Source organism: Somniosus microcephalus, chromosome 1 (genome assembly GCF_052327205.1).
Source record: "Somniosus microcephalus isolate GS21.2 chromosome 1, FLI_Smic_1.0, whole genome shotgun sequence".
Taxonomy (NCBI): domain Eukaryota; kingdom Metazoa; phylum Chordata; class Chondrichthyes; order Squaliformes; family Somniosidae; genus Somniosus; species Somniosus microcephalus.
Genome location: NC_140987.1, coordinates 361340219 through 361358341, shown reverse-complemented (window position 1 = coordinate 361358341; position 18123 = coordinate 361340219).

Below are 18123 nucleotides of genomic sequence, written 5' to 3'. Positions count from 1 at the left end.
ATTAAGGGGATATTGCTAAGATTGTTTAATCAACATTGTAGCTACTTACCCATCGTTTTTACCATCTGCTTTCCCCCATTTAAGCAATTTTACTGTAATTACTGTGTTCGTGTGGTATAGTTTGATATTTTGATTTTAGTTTCTTTTAGTTAATAAAACTTGATTTTTCTCTCATCCAAACCACGTGTCCATTTTAAAATCATTAATTATAAGTCCTGCAGTCAGAATGGGAAGGTGGGGTAGCGATTCAAAACCGCTGTTTTAAAATTGGTTTATTTGGAATTGGTCAGAGTGCAGGCAAAGGCTGCAGACCAGGTGAATTACCTTAAACCAGTTTATAGATGCCCCCCCTTACACCCGCCACCACCACTAATGAAAGGGATCATCAACTACTCATAGGTTAGTTCCTGATCGATTTATTCTGGCTGTTGCTACATCTCTACACGTTTTTGATGCTTTCTATAGTTGTTTGAAGTTTCAAAAGTCTACAGGGAGTGGCGTGGCAGGTGCTGAAGTACCTTTTGCTGACTTCAATGTATCTACACAAACCAGTTGCTCCCAGACATGGGTGCAGTAGTAAGCTTTCCTCTTGGAATAGAGCATGACTGGGAGAATGAGCAGAGGCTGTGCAGAGCAGGATAAGCTGCTTGAAGTGGGAAAAGGGGGAGGAGGGCTCTCAGCAGGAGTCCATATCTGCCCAGGGTGTTCAGGGAGCAATTTTTCTAACTGAACATCAGCGACGATTGGTGTTTGAGAAGTCTGCGCTTCACGAACTAGGTGTTCACTGAAATCTGCCAGCTGCTGTAGCCACAGCTCCAACCTCAGAGCCGGGCAAGGACCACACTGCCAGTGGCTGTGAAAGCGACCATGGCAATGAACTTTTATGTGTCTGGCTCCTTCCAGGCTGGTGCTGCGGATATTAGCAACATTTCACAGTTTGCAGTCCACTGTTACATAAGGAAGGTCACTGAGGCTCTCTATTCAAAGTTAGATAACTTCATTTCATTCTCTCTTGCCAGAGACAAGCAGGTGGAGCAAGCATGAGGGTTTGCAAGGTTTGCAGGCTTCCCTATAGTGCAGGGTGCCATTGACTGCATGTACATTGCTTTGTGGCCACCACATGTCAAGTCTGCCATGCACCGGAACTGAAATGTATTCCACTCCCACAACGCCAGCTGGTGTGTGACCATAGGCAGCACATCATGTATGCCCAGAATCCTGGCAGCAGTCATCATGCCTTCATTCTGTGGCAGTCCATTGTGCCAGATGTATTTCAGCCACCATGGCAAACCAAAGGGTGGCTACTGGCTGACAAAGGCTATCCACTGATGACATGGCTCATGATTCCGGTTCACAAATCACGCACACCAGCATGCATGCAATGAGAGCCATGCTCCACAAGAAATGTGATAGAGCAGGCCATTGGTGACTGAAGTAATGGTTCCGCTGCCTGGACCACTCTCGAGGAGCCCTACAGTACTCGGCTGAGCAGGTCTCAAGATTCGTGGTGGTATGCTGCATGCTACACAACTTTAGGGGACAGTCCCTGCCATCACGAATCAGGCGAGAAGGAGGAGGGGGAAGAGGAGGATGTGGAAGAGGAGGAGACGGAAGAGGAGGAAGAGGAAGGGAGGTGGCAACACAGATAGCCCCTTTCTGCCCGAGCTGTATGTGAAGAACTAATTGATTACGATACCAGTAACCTCAACCCCAATTCCCCATTCACCAACAGTCCCACACTCCTTACCTTTCCTCTGACACTGACCATCAATCTAACTCTAGGCCACAATGCAAAAATAAAAGCCAACACAAAATAAACATTCCAAGCCAAATTTATAAATGAAATTATGCCACATTGCTTATGAACTTAAACTAATCACCCTTGTGCATCCCTTTAGTGCCTATCTTCCATGTACCTTTGCCTGTCCTAGTGCTCCTACGCAGTGCTACCCCAGTGGCTGCATGCATGGCTGGTGGATGGCTGCTGACTTTCAATGGATGAGACTGTAGATGACCCTGGAGGACGACTTCAAACAGCTCTTGGCCTAGAAGGCCCGGCTTCAGAGTGCACAATCTTGGCATGGGCGGCAGCAGTCTGGTCTGGTTGGCTAACAGTCACCAGCAAGAGCATTAGTGAAGTGGCAGGGGTGGGAGTATGAATGTTGTCATCCTAAGAGAGGACAACAGGCTCATGCTCCATGGAGCCATGGCACTCCTCCGGGCGACGCCTCAGCAATCCTAGTAATCTGTTAGAGCTGCAGATATTGTGATGCATCAGGGAAGGGGAGAGTTACCTGGACACTTTGTTCCAGGAGGCAGTCACACCCTTTAGGTTAAGTAGTACTTTAGAGTTCGTCAGTGGTCAGGGACAGGAGGGTGTGACTATGAGTCAGGCAGGTATGGAGATCCAGGATGTAGTGATGGAGGAGCATCAGCCCTTGACCTTGTCCAACAGGTATGAGGTACTTGCTATCTGTATGGATGAGGAAAAGGACTGCAGGAAGGATGGACAAACTGACCACGGCACCATGGTACAGGGGGCCATCCAAGTGGCAGAGAAGGAAGGAATGTGGTAGTGGTAGGGGGCAGAATAGTCAGGGAGATAGATACTGTTCTCCACAGCCATGAAAGAGAGTCCCGAAGGCTGTGATGCCTGCTCGGTGTCAGGGCTAAGGATATCTCCTCGCGGCTGGAGAAGAACTTGGAGTGGGAGGGGGAGAATGCAATTGTCGTGGTCCCTGTAGGAACCAACTACATAGGTAGAACTAAGAATGAGGTTCTGCTGAGGGAGTTTGAGGAGCTAGGGTCTAAATGAATAAGCAGAACCTCAAGGGTAATAATCTCTGGATTACTATCTGAGCCACGTGCAAATTGGCATAGGGTCAAGCAGATCAGAGTTAAATGCATGGCTCAAAGAGTGGTGTGGGAAAAAGGGGTTTCAATTCATGGGGCACTGGCACCAGTACTGGGGAAAGAAGGAGCTATTCCATTGGGACGGGCTTCACTTAAACCGGACTGGGACCAGTGTCCTGGCAAATCGAATAACTAGGGCTGTAGATGGGGCTTTAAACTAAAAAGTTGGGGGGGAGGGGGGGAGGGATCAGGTGAGAGGAAATTTTGAAATCTAAAGGCAAAGGTCAGGGCAATAGAGCAGTATAGCGATTTAGGTAACAATAATCAGTGTGACAGGAAGGGACAGAGAATTTAACGGTAGCAGTGCTGCAGAGAATAAGGTCAAAGCAGGGAATAATGGTAAAAAACTTATATTAAAGGCTCTTTATCTGAATGCATGAAGCATTCATAACAAGATAGATGAACTAGTGGCAAAAATAGAGATCCATGGGTTTGATCTAATAGCCATTACAGAGATGTGGTTACAAGGTGACCAAGGTTAGGAACTAAATGTTCCAGGGTACTTGACATTTTAAAAAGACAGGAAGAATGGAAAAGGGAGGAGGTGTGGATAGCCCTGATAATAAAGGATGACATAAGGACAGTCGAGAGAAAGGATCATGGCTCGGAAGATCAGGAAGTAGAATCTTTATGGGTACAGATAAGGAATAACAGGGGGCAGAAAACACTGGTTGACTTGGATAGAGAACTGGTTGGATAGAGAACTCGTTGGCAGACAGAAAGCAAAGAGTTGGAATAAACGGGTCTTTTTCCGAGTGGTAGGCAGTGACTAGTGGGGTACCGCAGGGATCGGTCCTTGGAACCCAGCTATTCACAATATATTTTAATGATCTTGACAAGGGAACTAGATGTAATATCTCCAAGTTTGCAGATGACACAAAGCTGGGTGTGTGTGTGTGGTGTGAGGAGGATGCCGAGAAACTCCAGGATGATTTGGACAGGTTGGATGATTGGGCAGAAGCATGGCAGATGTAATATAACATGGATAAATGCGAGGTTATCCACTTTGGTGTCAAAAACAGGAAGGCAGATTATTATCTGAATGGCAATAGATTGGGAGAAGGGGAAGTGCAATGAGACCTGGGTGTCCTTGTGCACAAGTCGCTGAAGGTAAGCATGCAGGTGCAGCAGTCGGTTAAGAAGGCAAATGGTATGTTGGCCTTCGTAGCGAGAGGGTTTACGTACAGGAACAAGGATGCCTTGCTGCAGTTGTACAGGGCCTTGGTGAGACCACATCTTGAGTATTGTGTGCAGTTTTGGTCACCTTATCTGAGGAAGGATGTTCTTGCCATGGAGGAAGTTCAGCGAAGATTCACCAGGCTGATACCTGGGATGGCAGGAATGACGTATGAGGAGAGATTGGGTCGATTGGGCTTATACTCGCTGGAGTTTAGAAGACTGAGAGGGGATCTCATTGAAACTTATAAAATTCTGACAGGACTGGACAGACTAGATGCAGGAAGGATGTTCCTGATGGTCGGAGAGTCCAGAGCCAGGGGTCACAGTCTAAGGATAAGGGGTAAGCCATTTAGGACAGAAATGAGGAGGAATTTCTTCACCCAGAGAGTGGTGAACCTGTGGAATTCTCTACCACAGAAGGCAGTAGAGGCCAATTCATTAAATATATTCAAGAAGGAGTTGGATATATTTCTTAAGGCTAAAGGGCTCAAGGGGTATAGGGAGAAAGCAGGGATCGGGTACTGAATGTGGTTGATCAGCCATGATCGCATTGAATGGCGGAGGAGGCTCGAGGGGCCGAATGGCCTACTCCTGCTCCTATCTTCTATGTTTCTATGGTGGGAGTAGTATATAGGCCCCCTAACAGTAGCTATACCATTGGACAGAATATTAATCAAGAAATAGTAGAAGTTTGTAACAAAGATAATGCAATAATTGTGGGGGACTTCAATCTTCATTTAGACTGGACAAATGAAATTAGCAAAGGTAGTCTGGAGGACGAGTTCATGGAATGCATTCGGGACAGTTTCCTAGAACAATACATCATGGAACCATGAGAACATAAGAACATAAGAAATAGTAGTAGGAGTAGGCCAATCGGCCCCTCGAGCCTGCTCCACCATTCAATAAGATCATGGCTGATCTGATCCTAACCTCAAATCTACTATCACTCTACATCCCTCCCGAACCCATGTGATCTCCTGGGAGAGGCGAAAAACCAGATAAAAAACCCAATGGCCAATTTGGGAGAAAAAAATCTGGGAAATTCCTCTCTCGAAACTCGTCCAGGAGATCACTGTCCCTATATTTTCTACAGTACTTACCTTCTGTAAAAGGTGATCTCCACCCCAGCCAGGAACAGGAATAGAACCATCTCCTGAAATCTAACACATAATTAGAACACAAGAAGTAGGAGCAAAACCAGGCTACACGGCCCCTGGGCCTCTGGGCCCGTTCCGTTTCCCACAGGGCCATGACCGTTCCGAACATAGACTCATGTCCAATTTCCTGCCCGCTCCCCGTAACCCCTAATTCCCTTTACTTCTAAGAAACTGTCTATTTCTGTTTTAAATTTATTTAATGATGCAGCTTCCACAGCTTTCTGGGGCAGCAAATTCCACAAACCTACCACCCTCTGAGTGAAGAAGTTTCTCCTCATCTCAGTTTTGAAAGAGCAGCCCCTTATTCTAAGATTATGCCCCCTAGTTCTAGTTTCACCCATCATTGGGAATATCCTCAACACATCCACCCGATCAAGCCCCTTCACAATCTTATATGTTTCAATAAGATCGCCTCTCATTCTTCTGAACTCCAATGAGTAGAGTCCCAATCTACTCAACCTCTCCTCATATGTCCACCCCCTCATCCCCGGGATTAACCGAGTGAACCTTCTTTGTACTGACTCGAGAGCAATTATGTCTTTTCTTAAGTATGGACACCAAAACTGTATGCAGTATTCCAGGTGCGGTCTCACCAATACCTTGTACAACTGCAACAATACCTCCCTGTTTTTATATTCTGTCCCCCTAGCAATAAAAGCCAACATTCCATTGGCCTTCTTGATCACTTGCTGCACCTTCATACTAAACTTTTGAGTTTTGTGCACCAGGACCCCCAGATCCCTTTGTACTACAGTACTTTTCAGTTTCTTGCCATTAAGATAATAACTTGCTCTATGATTTTTCCTGCTGATGTAAGCCCCCAAAGTGCAGACTAAGTGATATACAAAGTCGACGACACTGGCTTGTTGTAAGAAAGACAGACCCAATAATTGAAGTAAAAATGGTTTATTCAGGCCTGGGGAGCTGTGGCTCTTGCGTCCCAACACAAGGCTCCAACTCCACCGAATCTCTTGAGGTTTACACAGTTATACACATATTCCAAGACCTCCTACTACAAGAGGTCCAATCGATTTAAAAGTCTATACATTAATCACTAACTAGGTGTGTCCAACTTATACAAGGTAGCCTATAACATAAGTTTCATTTTCACTGCAGGGGCCTGTGGACCATCTGATTTCTTGGAAATGAGTCATCAGGGCATGTGATTTCTCAGAAACGAGTCATTCTCTCTCTTGACCACTACTAAGTTTCGTTTTTCCAGAAAAGGGTTATGTCAGTGTCTCTTTTTGTAAGTTTCATCTCTCTAAACTGGTATGGTCATTTCTGCAATTAAACATATGAATAATTAGTACATTTCATCTTTAAACATTTTGCTGACCTGGGAGTGCAGTGAGCAGCGACGCCCGACCAGAGCGGACCTGCGTGAGGTAGAGGCAGCGCGGCAACTTTAAAAGGAGGGGCGAGGCAAGGCCCGACCACAGCGGCTGACCTGGGAGTGCAGTGAGCAGCGACGCCCGACCAGAGCGGACCTGCGTGAGGTAGAGGCAGCGCGGCAACTTTAAAAGGAGGGGCGAGGCGAGGCCCGACCACAGCGGCTGACCTGGGAGTGCAGTGAGCAGCGACGCCCGACCAGAGCGGACCTGCGTGAGGTAGAGGCAGCGCGGCAACTTTAAAAGGAGGGCCGAGGCGAGGCCCGACCACAGCGGCTGACCTGGGAGTGCAGTGAGCAGCGACGCCCGACCAGAGCGGACCTGCGTGAGGTAGAGGCAGCGCGGCAACTTTAAAAGGAGGGGCGAGGCGAGGCATACCAATTCAACAGCAGGGGAGAGAAGTAAAAAGTAATCGAAGTGTGACGTCACCAGGAAGGAGGTAAGTGATTGGTTGGATTGGTTGGTGAGTATTTCTTCTTTTTATTACAATCTTAAATTCTGCAGTTTTTTTCTAGGGTCTCTGTGCTGTAGTGGAGACAGTTGGTAAACCATTTAACTGGTGTAATTAGAGGGATTGATTTAATTTAAATCCAATTAATTAAAGGGGATACTAGCATCTATAATCGGGAAGAGGGTGTCCATAACTAACAATAAAATTTTTTAAAATTAATTACATAGAATGGAGCAGGTGATGTGTTACTGTTGCGAGATGTGGGAGCCGGTAGACCCCATTGAGGCTAACGGTGAGTACATCTGTGACAAGTGTCTGCTGCTACAGGATCTCCAGCTCCGTGTTGATGAGCTGGAGTCTGAGCTTCAGTTACTGCGACACATCAGGGAGGGGGAGAAGTACCTGGACTCTGTGTATCAGGAGGTGGTCACACCTATGAAGTTAATTAATTCAGATGTAGCCCATGGCCAGGGTCAGGACGGTGTGACTACGAGTGAGGCAGGTACGGGGAACCAGGAGGTAGTGTTGGAGGAGCCGCAGCCCTTGCTCTTGACCAACAGGTTCGAGGTTCTTACTCCCTGTGGGGACGGGAGCAGGGGCTGCAGGGAGGATGAGCAACCTGGCCACAGCACCGTGGAACAGGGGGCCATTCAAGAGGGGGGAGTAAATAGAAATGTTGTAGTGGTAGGGGATAGTATTATTAGGGGGATAGATAGAGTTCTCTGCAGCCAAGCGAGAGAGTCCCGTAGGCTGTGTTGCCTACCCGGTGCCAGGGTTAAGGATATCTCCTCTGGGCTGGAAAGAAACTTGCAGTGGGAGGGGGTGGATCCAGTCGTCGTGGTCCATGTTGGTACAAACGACATAGATAGGACTAGGAAGCCGGTTCTGTTAAAGGAGTATGAGCAGCTAGGGGTCAAATTAAAAAACAGAACCTCAAGGGTAATAATCTCTGGATTATTACCTGAGCCACGAGTGAATTTGGCTAGGACAAATAAAATCAGAGAGTTAAATTCGTGGCTCAAAGACTGGTGTGGGGGAAATGGGTTTTGCTTCCTGCGACACTGGCACCAGTACTGGGGCAGGAGGGAGCTGTTCCGTTGGGACGGGCTTCACTTGGCCAGTGCTGGGACTAGGGTCCTGGCGGATCATATAACTAGGGCTGTAGAGTGGGCTTTAAACTAACTAGTGGGGGGGAGGTTCCGAGAGAACAAATAATAAAAATGACAACAGAGAAGGTCATAGACTTAGGTAGCAGTGGGGAAATGAAAAACAAGAGCGTGTCAGGAAGGGGCAGAAGGTATGGAGTAAAAGGTAAAGTAATAAAAAGGGCAAAAGCAGGAACTAAGTGTCAAAAAACACATTTGAAAGTTCTCTATCTGAATGCACGTAGCATTCGTAACAAAATAGATGAGTTAATGGCACAAATAGCTACATATGGGTATGATCTTGTGGCCATTACAGAAACATGGCTGCAGGTTGACAATGCCTGGGAATTAAACATACCAGGTTATTTAACGATCAGGAAGGACAGGCAGGAAGGAAGGGGAGGTGGGGTGGCTATGTTAATAAAGGAAGGAATCACTGCAATACAGAGAAATGATATTGGGTCAAAAGATCAGGATAATGAAGCAGTTTGGGTGGAGATAAGGAATAATAAGGGGAAAAAGCACTAGTGGGCGTTGTCTATAGGCCTCCGAACAGTTGCAACTCGGTTGGACGGAGTATCAATCAGGAAATAGTTGAGGCTTGTAATAAGGGAACATCTATAATTATGGGGGATTTTAACTGTCATATTAACTGGACAAATCAAATTGGGCAGGGCTGCCTTGAGGATGAGTTCATTGAGTGTATTAGGGATGGGTTTCTTGAGCAGTATGTAACTGAACCAACCAGGGGGCAAGCAACCTTAGATCTGGTCCTGTGTAACGAGACAGGATTAATTAAAAATGTCCTAGTAAAGGATCCCCTTGGAATGAGTGACCATAACATGGTTGAATTCCATGTTCAATTAGAGGGTGAGGAGGTTGTATCTCAAGCAAGCATGCTAAGCTTGAATAAAGGAGACTATGAAGGTATGAGAGCAGAATTGAGCAAAGTGGATTGGGAAAATAGATTAAAGGGTAAGACGATACATGATCAGTGGTGTACATTTAAGGAGTTATTTTACAACTTCCAAAAAAAGTATATTCCACTGAGAAGAAAAGGGTGTAAAAGGAAAGACAGCCATCCGTGGCTAAGTAAAGAAATTAAGGATAGTATTCGACTAAAAACAAGGGCATATAAGGCAGCCAAATCTAGTGGGAGGATAGAGGATTGGGAAAACTTTAAAAGACAGCAAAAAATAACAAAAAGATTGATTAGGAAAGGGAAGATAGATTATGAAAGTAAATTAGCAAAAAATATAAAAACAGATAGTAAGAGTTTTTATAGTTATATAAAAAGAAAAAGGGTGGCTAAAGTAAATGTTGGTCCCTTAGAGGATGAGACCGGGAAATTAATGGTGGGAAATATGGAGATGGCAAAAGCACTGAATGAATATTTTGTATCAGTCTTTACAGTAGAGGACACCAAGAATATCCCAACACTGGACAAGCAGGGGGCTATAGCGGGGGAGGAGATAAACACGATCAAAATCACTAAGGAAGTGGTACTCGGTAAAATAATGGGACTTAAGGCGGATAAATCGCCTGGAACTGATGGCTTACATCCAAGGGTCTTGAGGGAAGTGACGGTAGGGATTGTGGATGCATTGGTAATAATCTTCCAAAGCTCCCTGGACTCAGCAAAGGTCCCAGCAGACTGGAAAACTGCTAATGTAACACCCTTATTTAAAAAGGGCAGTAGACAGAAGGCTGGAAACTATAGACCGGTTAGCCTAACATCTGTGGTAGATAAAATTTTGGAGTCCATTATTAAGGAGACAGTAACAGGACATTTGGATAATCATAGTTTAATAAGACAAAGTCAGCATGGTTTTATGAAGGGGAAGTCATGTTTGACAAATTTGCTGGAGTCCTTTGAGGAAGTAACATACAGGGTGGATAAAGGTGAACCAGTGGACGTAGTGTATTTAGACTTCCAAAAGGCATTTGACAAGGTGCCACACAAAAGATTATTGCTCAAGATAAAAAATCACGGGATTGGGGGTAATATTCTGGCATGGATAGAGGATTGGCTATCTAACAGAAGGCAGAGAGTTGGGATAAATGGTTCATTCTCAGACTGGCAATCAGTAACCAGTGGTGTTCCGCAGGGGTCAGTGCTGGGTCCCCAACTCTTTACAATCTATATTAACGATTTGGAGGAGGGGACCGAGTGAAACATATCAAAGTTTGCAGATGATACTAAGATGGGAGGGAAAGTAGTGAGAGAGGAGGACATAAAAAACCTGCAAGGGGACATAGACAGGCTAAGTAAGTGGGCAGAGACTTGGCAGATGGAATACAATACTGGAAAGTGTGAGGTTATTCACTTTGGCAGGAAAAATCGTAGAGCAAGTTATTGGGCCAGAAATTCGTGAACGGGGCTTGCCGCGCGTGCAAGGTCCCGATTTGCACTTACCTGACGCGCCTGCCGATCACCTCCAGGGACGCCTGGAATTCCATTTTGAATCTGAAGAATCCCCGGCAGCGTTTGACGTCACGCCGCCCAGGAGTGCAGCCAGCGCGAAGCCTGGAGCGCGCTGTGCAACTGAGACACGCCCCTTGAGGTCTCAGTTTAACAGGACACGCCCCCAATGTTTCTGCCAAGCTGCTAAGCATTTTTACATGCAAAGCAGCAGTTTAAATAGGTTTTTGGAAGTTTTTTGAAGCTTTTGGTAACTTTTATAAACTTTTAAAAACGTTGACATTATTTTGAAGAATCTGAAGTAGTTTTAAACAGAATTAAAGCAATTTAAAGACTTTTAAAAGCCCTAAAAGATTTTTTTAAATTCCATTTATTTATTTAGCAATGTCATCGTCATACGTGTCTTCACACTGTTCCCTTTGGGGAACTGTATGAAGTGGTGGAAGGATTTATGGCCATGATTAACGCTCATTCCGTGACCGTAACCATCTTTGAACCAGCCATTAGGGCGGTTAGTCCTATGGCGGGAGGGTTTTACGGGCTCCCACAAGCTATATAAGGAGGGGGGGCCACCCACACCCACGGACGCAAATATCCCACTGGATGTCAACCCAGAATTTAGAGCCGGAGCTCCGACTCCACTTGTCGGGACTGTCTGGAGCGGGGTTCGAAACCCTACCCTGATCTGGCCCAGCGGCAGGGATCCTAGCGCTATGCCAAAGGCCCAATCCAATTAGCAACGTGAAATGGCTGGAATGAGCACAATTCACGGCATTAAAAGAACTCACAATTGAACTGATGATGACCTCAGCAATCTCCTCAAGGAGGTGGAGGCGCAGCGCCTGCTCATCATTGGTAATGAGAAGTCAAAGGCGCCGCAAAAAGGGCAGATGATAGCTTGGTCTTTCAAGTGGCAGCATAGGGCTCCAGTCACGGGGAGGGAAAAGGCGCAGGAAACGTATGGCTGTCACCTTTTGTGCGGAGTGGGCCTTTTGCGTAGCAGTAAGCATCCCCGCCGCTGGGCCAGAAGGAGTAGGGTTTTGAACCCCACTCCAGGCAGTCCCGGCAAGTGGAGTTGGAGCTCCAACTATAAATTCTGTGTGGACATCCAGCGGGATACTTGCGTCCGTGGGTGTGGGTGGCCCCCCCACCTCAGATGGGTTGTGGGAGCCCGTATAACCCTCACGCCATAGGACTAACCACCCTAATGGCTGGTTCAAAGATGGTTACGGTCACGGAATGAGCGTTAATCACGGCCATAAACCCTTCCACCACTTCATACAGTTCCCGAAAGGGAACAGTGTGAGGATACGTACGACGATGACCTCTTGCGCAATGCACCTCCTTGGACCCTCAGTCGCAGATGCGAGGGGGCAAATCGTGCAATTGTTAAATTTTTCATTTTATTGACATGTAAAATGTTGGCCCAGTAATTCCCTTCCAAATGCGCGAGTACGATCGGGGTACTTACGCGTCTGGCCGGAGGAAATGCCGGTTTTCAGCATGCACAGTGCATGTGGGGAAAACCGGCATTTCCTGTCCTCTGAACGAAGGGGTTCAGAGGCAGAACGTATGCGACTGCACAGGCAGCACGTGCGCAGTAAAATTCGCCGCTTTCATTCATGCTTTCAGTGAGGTCAAGTCCTTACAACTTACACATGAAAAAAGCATGGGTACAGTTGCTCCAGAGGCTGCGGAGGAAGATATTTCTTATCGTGGAGCTTCTGAAAGTATGTATGTCTGTGTATATTTCTTTGCGCGTTATGTATATATTCCTTTACTTATGTGTATGAATGTATTATTTAATTATGACTTTCAGAGAAAGTAACTTATTGGAAAATCATAATTAAAAACATACATTCATACACATAAGTGAAGGAATATAAAACATACATACATATACGTAAAGGAATATATGCGGACATACATACATAATTACTTATTACTGATGAAAAGTTTCTTTCTTAAAAGTGCTGGAAATGTTACATTACGCATTTTAGAACACTCATTTTCACATTCAATTCACACAGCCACAATTGCTCCTTCTACCTGCCGTTTTAAAACCCGTTTAAAAAAAAAAATTTAAACTTTAAAACTTACTTAAAATTTCTTAAACTAACTTCCCTCCCTTTCCCAAACAAAAATATTGCCTTTCAGAAGCTCCACGATAAAATATATCTTCCTCCGCAGCCTTGGAACAACTTTACACATGCTTTTTTCAAGTGTAACTTGTAAGGACTTACCCTCACTGAATCCATGAATGAAATCTACGAAGTTCACTGCGCAAGCGCTGCCTGTGCAGTCGCATGCGCTGTGCCTATGAACCCCTTCGTTCCGAGGTCTGGAAATGCCGGCGTTCCCCGCATGCGCTGTGCATGCTGAACGCCGGCATTTCCAATGGCCAGATGCGTGAGTAGCCAGACCGTACTCACGCATTTGGTCACGAATTTCTGGCCCATTATCTTAATGGCAAGAAACTGGAAAGTACTGAAGTACAAAGGGATCTGGGGGTCCTGGTGCACGAAACTCAAAAGGTTAGTATGCAGGTGCAGCAAGTGATTAAGAAGGCCAATGGAATGTTGGCTTTCATTGCTAGGGGGATAGAATATAAAAATAGGGAGGTATTGCTTCAGTTGTACAAGGTATTGGTGAGACCGCACCTGGAATACTGCATACAGTTTTGGTGTCCATACTTAAGAAAAGACATACTTGCTCTCGAGTCAGTACAAAGAAGGTTCACTCGGTTAATCCCGGGGATGAGGGGATGGACATATGAGGAGAGGTTGAGTAGATTGGGACTCTACTCATTGGAGTTCAGAAGAATGAGAGGCGATCTTATTGAAACATATAAGATTGTGAAGGGGTTGGATCGGGTGGATGCGGGGAGGATGTTCCAGATGATGGGTGAAACTAGAACTAGGGGGCATAGTCTTAGAATAAGGGGCTGCTCTTTCAAAACTGAGATGAGGAGGAACTACTTCACTCAGAGGGTGGTAGGTCCATGGAATATGCTGCCCCAAAAAGCTGTCGAAGCTACATCATTACATAAATTTAAAACAGAAATAGACAGTTTCCTAGAAGAAAAGGGAATTAAGGGTTACGGGGAGCGGGCAGGAATTTAGACATGAGTTTAGGTGCGGATCGGTCATGGCCCTGTGGGTAGCGGAACGGGCCCAGGGGCCGTGTAGCCTGATCCTGCTCCTGTTTCGTGTGTCTAATTCTGTTAGATTCAGGAGATAGTCCTGTCATAGTGGATTGGCGGTTAGGATCAGATCAGCCATGATCTTATTGAATGGCGGAGCAGGCTCGAGGGGCCAATTGGCCTACTCCTGCTCCTATTTCTTATGTTCTTATGTTCTTATGCTGCCGCAATTGCGTTCTACTAAACATGCCCTGTTACGCTCATTTTTAAATCTTACTTCAGTCCCTCCTTTTGACCTTTTGGACAATTGTTCCAAAACAGGTCAACATGTATTTCCACTGCCTGGTGTCTGCCAAAGCGTGCACTCCCTGGCCTTCTACCAGTCTAGGTTATACATGTATATATCCTATCAATTTGGAGGCCGACGCCCCCCCTGTGGTATGGTGGTTGATGTAAAAAGGAGTCTCACACATCAAGGAACTTTAAAGTAAGCTTTAAGCAACTTATAATTATACTATATACAAGAGCAGTCTTCACCATGCCGCTAGGAGAAGCCCCTTTTACCATACTGAGCAGTTCAGTATTTATACTAGTCCAAACACAGGAAGTGACGTATGCACAGGAAGTGATGTATGCACAGAGTTCACAGTTCACAGTTCACAGGAAGTGATGTGCACATAACTTCATCCGGAAGTTATTTATTATTATTACAGTGGTCTTTCCTTTACGGTGGGCTTTCCTTTAGGGTGGGCTTTCCTTTATGCACTCCTTCCGGTGTAACCATTCCCGGGGCCCCTTAGACCCTGCACTAATGGTTGAGGCTTTCTGCTCAAGCCTGTCCCTCATTCCCACGTGGGGTGTGTGACGTGCCAATTCGAGACTGTCATCACACACCAATCCTCATTCACCACCCTCCTTCTGCCACCCTCCTTCTGCCACCTCCATCTTACGGTTGGCCGGCCCGGTCTTTAATTACCATGCCCAATTAATCCCATATAATTTCAGGGCTTCCTATCATGTCGTACACCATTTGCCTTGGAGAGGCGGGGGAGTTGTCCATTCTTAACTTCGCTACCTGCCCCTCCTCAGGCTCGACTTCTTTCACCGCACCAATTTCCGCCTTACTCATTCTGGCACAGATGCACTGGAGAAATAAAAATACACAATATATCATAATAACAATCGTGAGGAATATCATTACGCCTTGTATCACTGAGGCGCCCAATGTCCCCGACCATCCTGGTCCCCAATTATCAAAATATGAGGAAGTGGGTGAGTTTCCTCTAATGTTGTACTAATGTCTTTTTGTTGTTTCTTTAAGCCTTCTTCTATTTTATGATAATACTTTAAAATTTCCTTCGTTTCCTGCCGTAACTTCTGCCAAGCTTCCTCTAACTTAGGAATTGCCTTGGGCTCTGGTATGACATAAGTTTCAACCCTTTTTTGTAAGTCCCATATTATCAAATGACCAGGTTTTCCTATCTGTATAGGTATCTTTAGACCAAACAATGGTTTGGTTGGGGAATGGGAGAAGCCATACCTTGATATTCATATTTCTGTTCAATTGTGGTGACACAACATGTCCCATTGTTCCTTGGTGCTACCCATGTCCGGTGTATCCCCCTTGGGTGTACCTCGAGGGTACAATTGGTAATTTTCGCAAATCCGCACTCGGATGTGTCTCCCTCGGTGGGGGGGTGAGCGCACACCCATGTCCTTCCCTTGTGGTGGCACCCGTCCACTACCACTCCCCTTTAGGTTTCATTCTTCTGTTTATTATCTTCATCCCTTTCCCAAAGCGCCTTGGTGGGGACATCATGATATTTAACCCACTTTCCCTTTGTACTTCTCCTATATTAATCACATCGTATCGGAGTTGTCCCCCTTCTGGTAATTGTGGGATGGCCAGTACAAAGCCAATCATCTTAGTCCATGGGGTCAGACAATCGCCTGCCCGGTATACTTGTCCCATTTTACATCCTTTGCATAAGCTTTTATTTGTGTCAATCCAAGGTTCCAGATCCTTATTAGTAATCCAATCAGGGACCTGTCCATTATTTATTTGCCTCATGTTATGCTGAGCATTCGACAATAGCCATGAGCCCTACGTGGCACATATTAGTTCCTTATCGGTTTGGCGAGAAGCATTATTAAGTCTATCAATAATTGTATTGATTATTTCTGCATGGGGGGCTACTATCTCTTCCACCCCCGACAATTGCATTATTGTTTGGTTTCCCTGCCAGTGTCAATTGCTGGCTATTTCCAGCAGCTTGTTTTAGTAACTTCTCTATTTTTGCTTGTAATTCTTCTACTCCTTCGTTTACTCCTTCTATGTCCAAGCTATTAACTGTTGCTAACCCGGCCGCATACCCTGCTCCGGTCATTTCCAATACTCCCCGTTTCTTACATCTTTGTAAGATAGATTTTTTTTTCTGTGGATCCTCTAATTGTTTTACCCACAGGGAGTTCCAGGTTTGTTTTGTATCTCAAAAGTACTCATATTAATGGCAAGCTTAGTAACTCTATGTACTACACTAAAATACACCTCATCCTGTGTTCTCCTTATTACTAATCCCCCTCGATAATGGCAATACTTATGTTCATCCCTAGGATCAAGGCGAGGACGCTCCATCTCATTCCGGACGTCCAATGTTCCTGTAATTACAAAAGGGGCTGGTCGTCACCAGCCAGTTAGAATTATTCTGCTCTTATCCATTTTATCAGTTCAAAATGCTGTGCATCGGGTTCATTTCTTGTTCTGTGGCTCTGTCCCCAGACATACCTGAAGATGCAAACTATGGCATATAATATTATCATCATACACAGCCCTATCATTGATATATGTAGTAACTCCCCCTTCCCAGTCTTTATATCTTCTAGTATACTCCTCACTCTGTCAAAAAGGGCACTATCTCTGGTTTACTCATTGTCCTAATATATTTTTAACTGAGTCCAGTGTTTCCACCTTCCTTTACCCGTTCCAGACCCATCTACATGAGCACATGTGTCACTATTCATTAATACTTCATAAGGTCCTGACCATCTGGGTGCTAGCCCTGGTTTGGCTGGTATTATTTCTGCTATCACTTTGCTATCTATTGCTAAGACCTCCTTCTGGTCGTCCCGTGTATCCTGTTCTTGATCCCGTATAATCTGTTGGTCTTTGGCCTCATGTCTCTAACTATCTGTCCAGATTTATCTTTGGGTAACAGGACAGCCTCCCAAGCAGTCTCCCGGCCGTTTGAGACGGTGCTGCCATTAGTTTATAAGATAACTTCCATTTATCAAATCCTAATTCTCCTTCTATCACTGTGGGGTAATAGTAACTCAACATTAAGAAATTTACATTTATTAATGTCCAATATCTTTAACTTCTATTCAGTAATACTGAAGTTGTTGCTTGGTGAACTCAAACAGCTGTGAGTGGAAAGGGTTAACTCCTTCGCAGGCTTTTGAAGGTGGAGCTAAACATTATTGCGTCACTTCACGCAACCCAAAAAACATCCCTGACTGAAAGACAGTTGTGGTTTCACACTTTGACTCAACATGAACATTTGGGCTTCATTGGTCAGATTCCCTCTCTCAGTTGATCGTTTAGCTGCCCATCCTCTTGTGTACTTTAATTTATTATTATGCACTCTTTGGGTAGGAGAGAGGTTCCTACTCATTCCTTGATTATATTCTTGTCTCTTACGGGTCCTCCTCCTGGTGTCATATATCCCTGCCTACTCCTGCTATCATGTAATCAGACACCACCCCAAAGGCATTCCGACTATCTATATAGGTTTACACTTTTTCCTTTGGCTACCCCCCTTTGATCAAATCCTGTATAGGCTGGGCCATTTCTACTTTGTTTCCCGGGCCTGCCTGTTTGTTTAACTTATAATCTGGTGGCCAGTACACTTCATTCGCTTTAGGGTCGACTAAAGCTCCTACTTCTCGCAGTATATCTATCCCTAGGATTGTTCCTTCAGTATTGTCGCATACCCACAACTGTGTAGGTACTATTATACATCCAATTTCTAGTAAGACTGTTTCGCTCTTATAAGTCCTGATTCTTCGTCCACCGATTCCTGCTATACTAACTGAAAGTTTCGTTCGGGGCAAGGGTAAGTCTGTCAATGAGATTGTGGCTCCTGTGTCTATTAACATTTTTCACGGTCGGCCCCCTACCAATGCATCAACAAACATCCTCGGATCCCCCTCCCCTCTCTGGCGCGGTCCCTTCCTGCTGCCATCCCTAGAAGCTTGTGAGCAATCAAAGCACGCAGCCAGTCCTAATGCCCCTCCCATCTGTTTTTGGGCATTTGTCTCTTC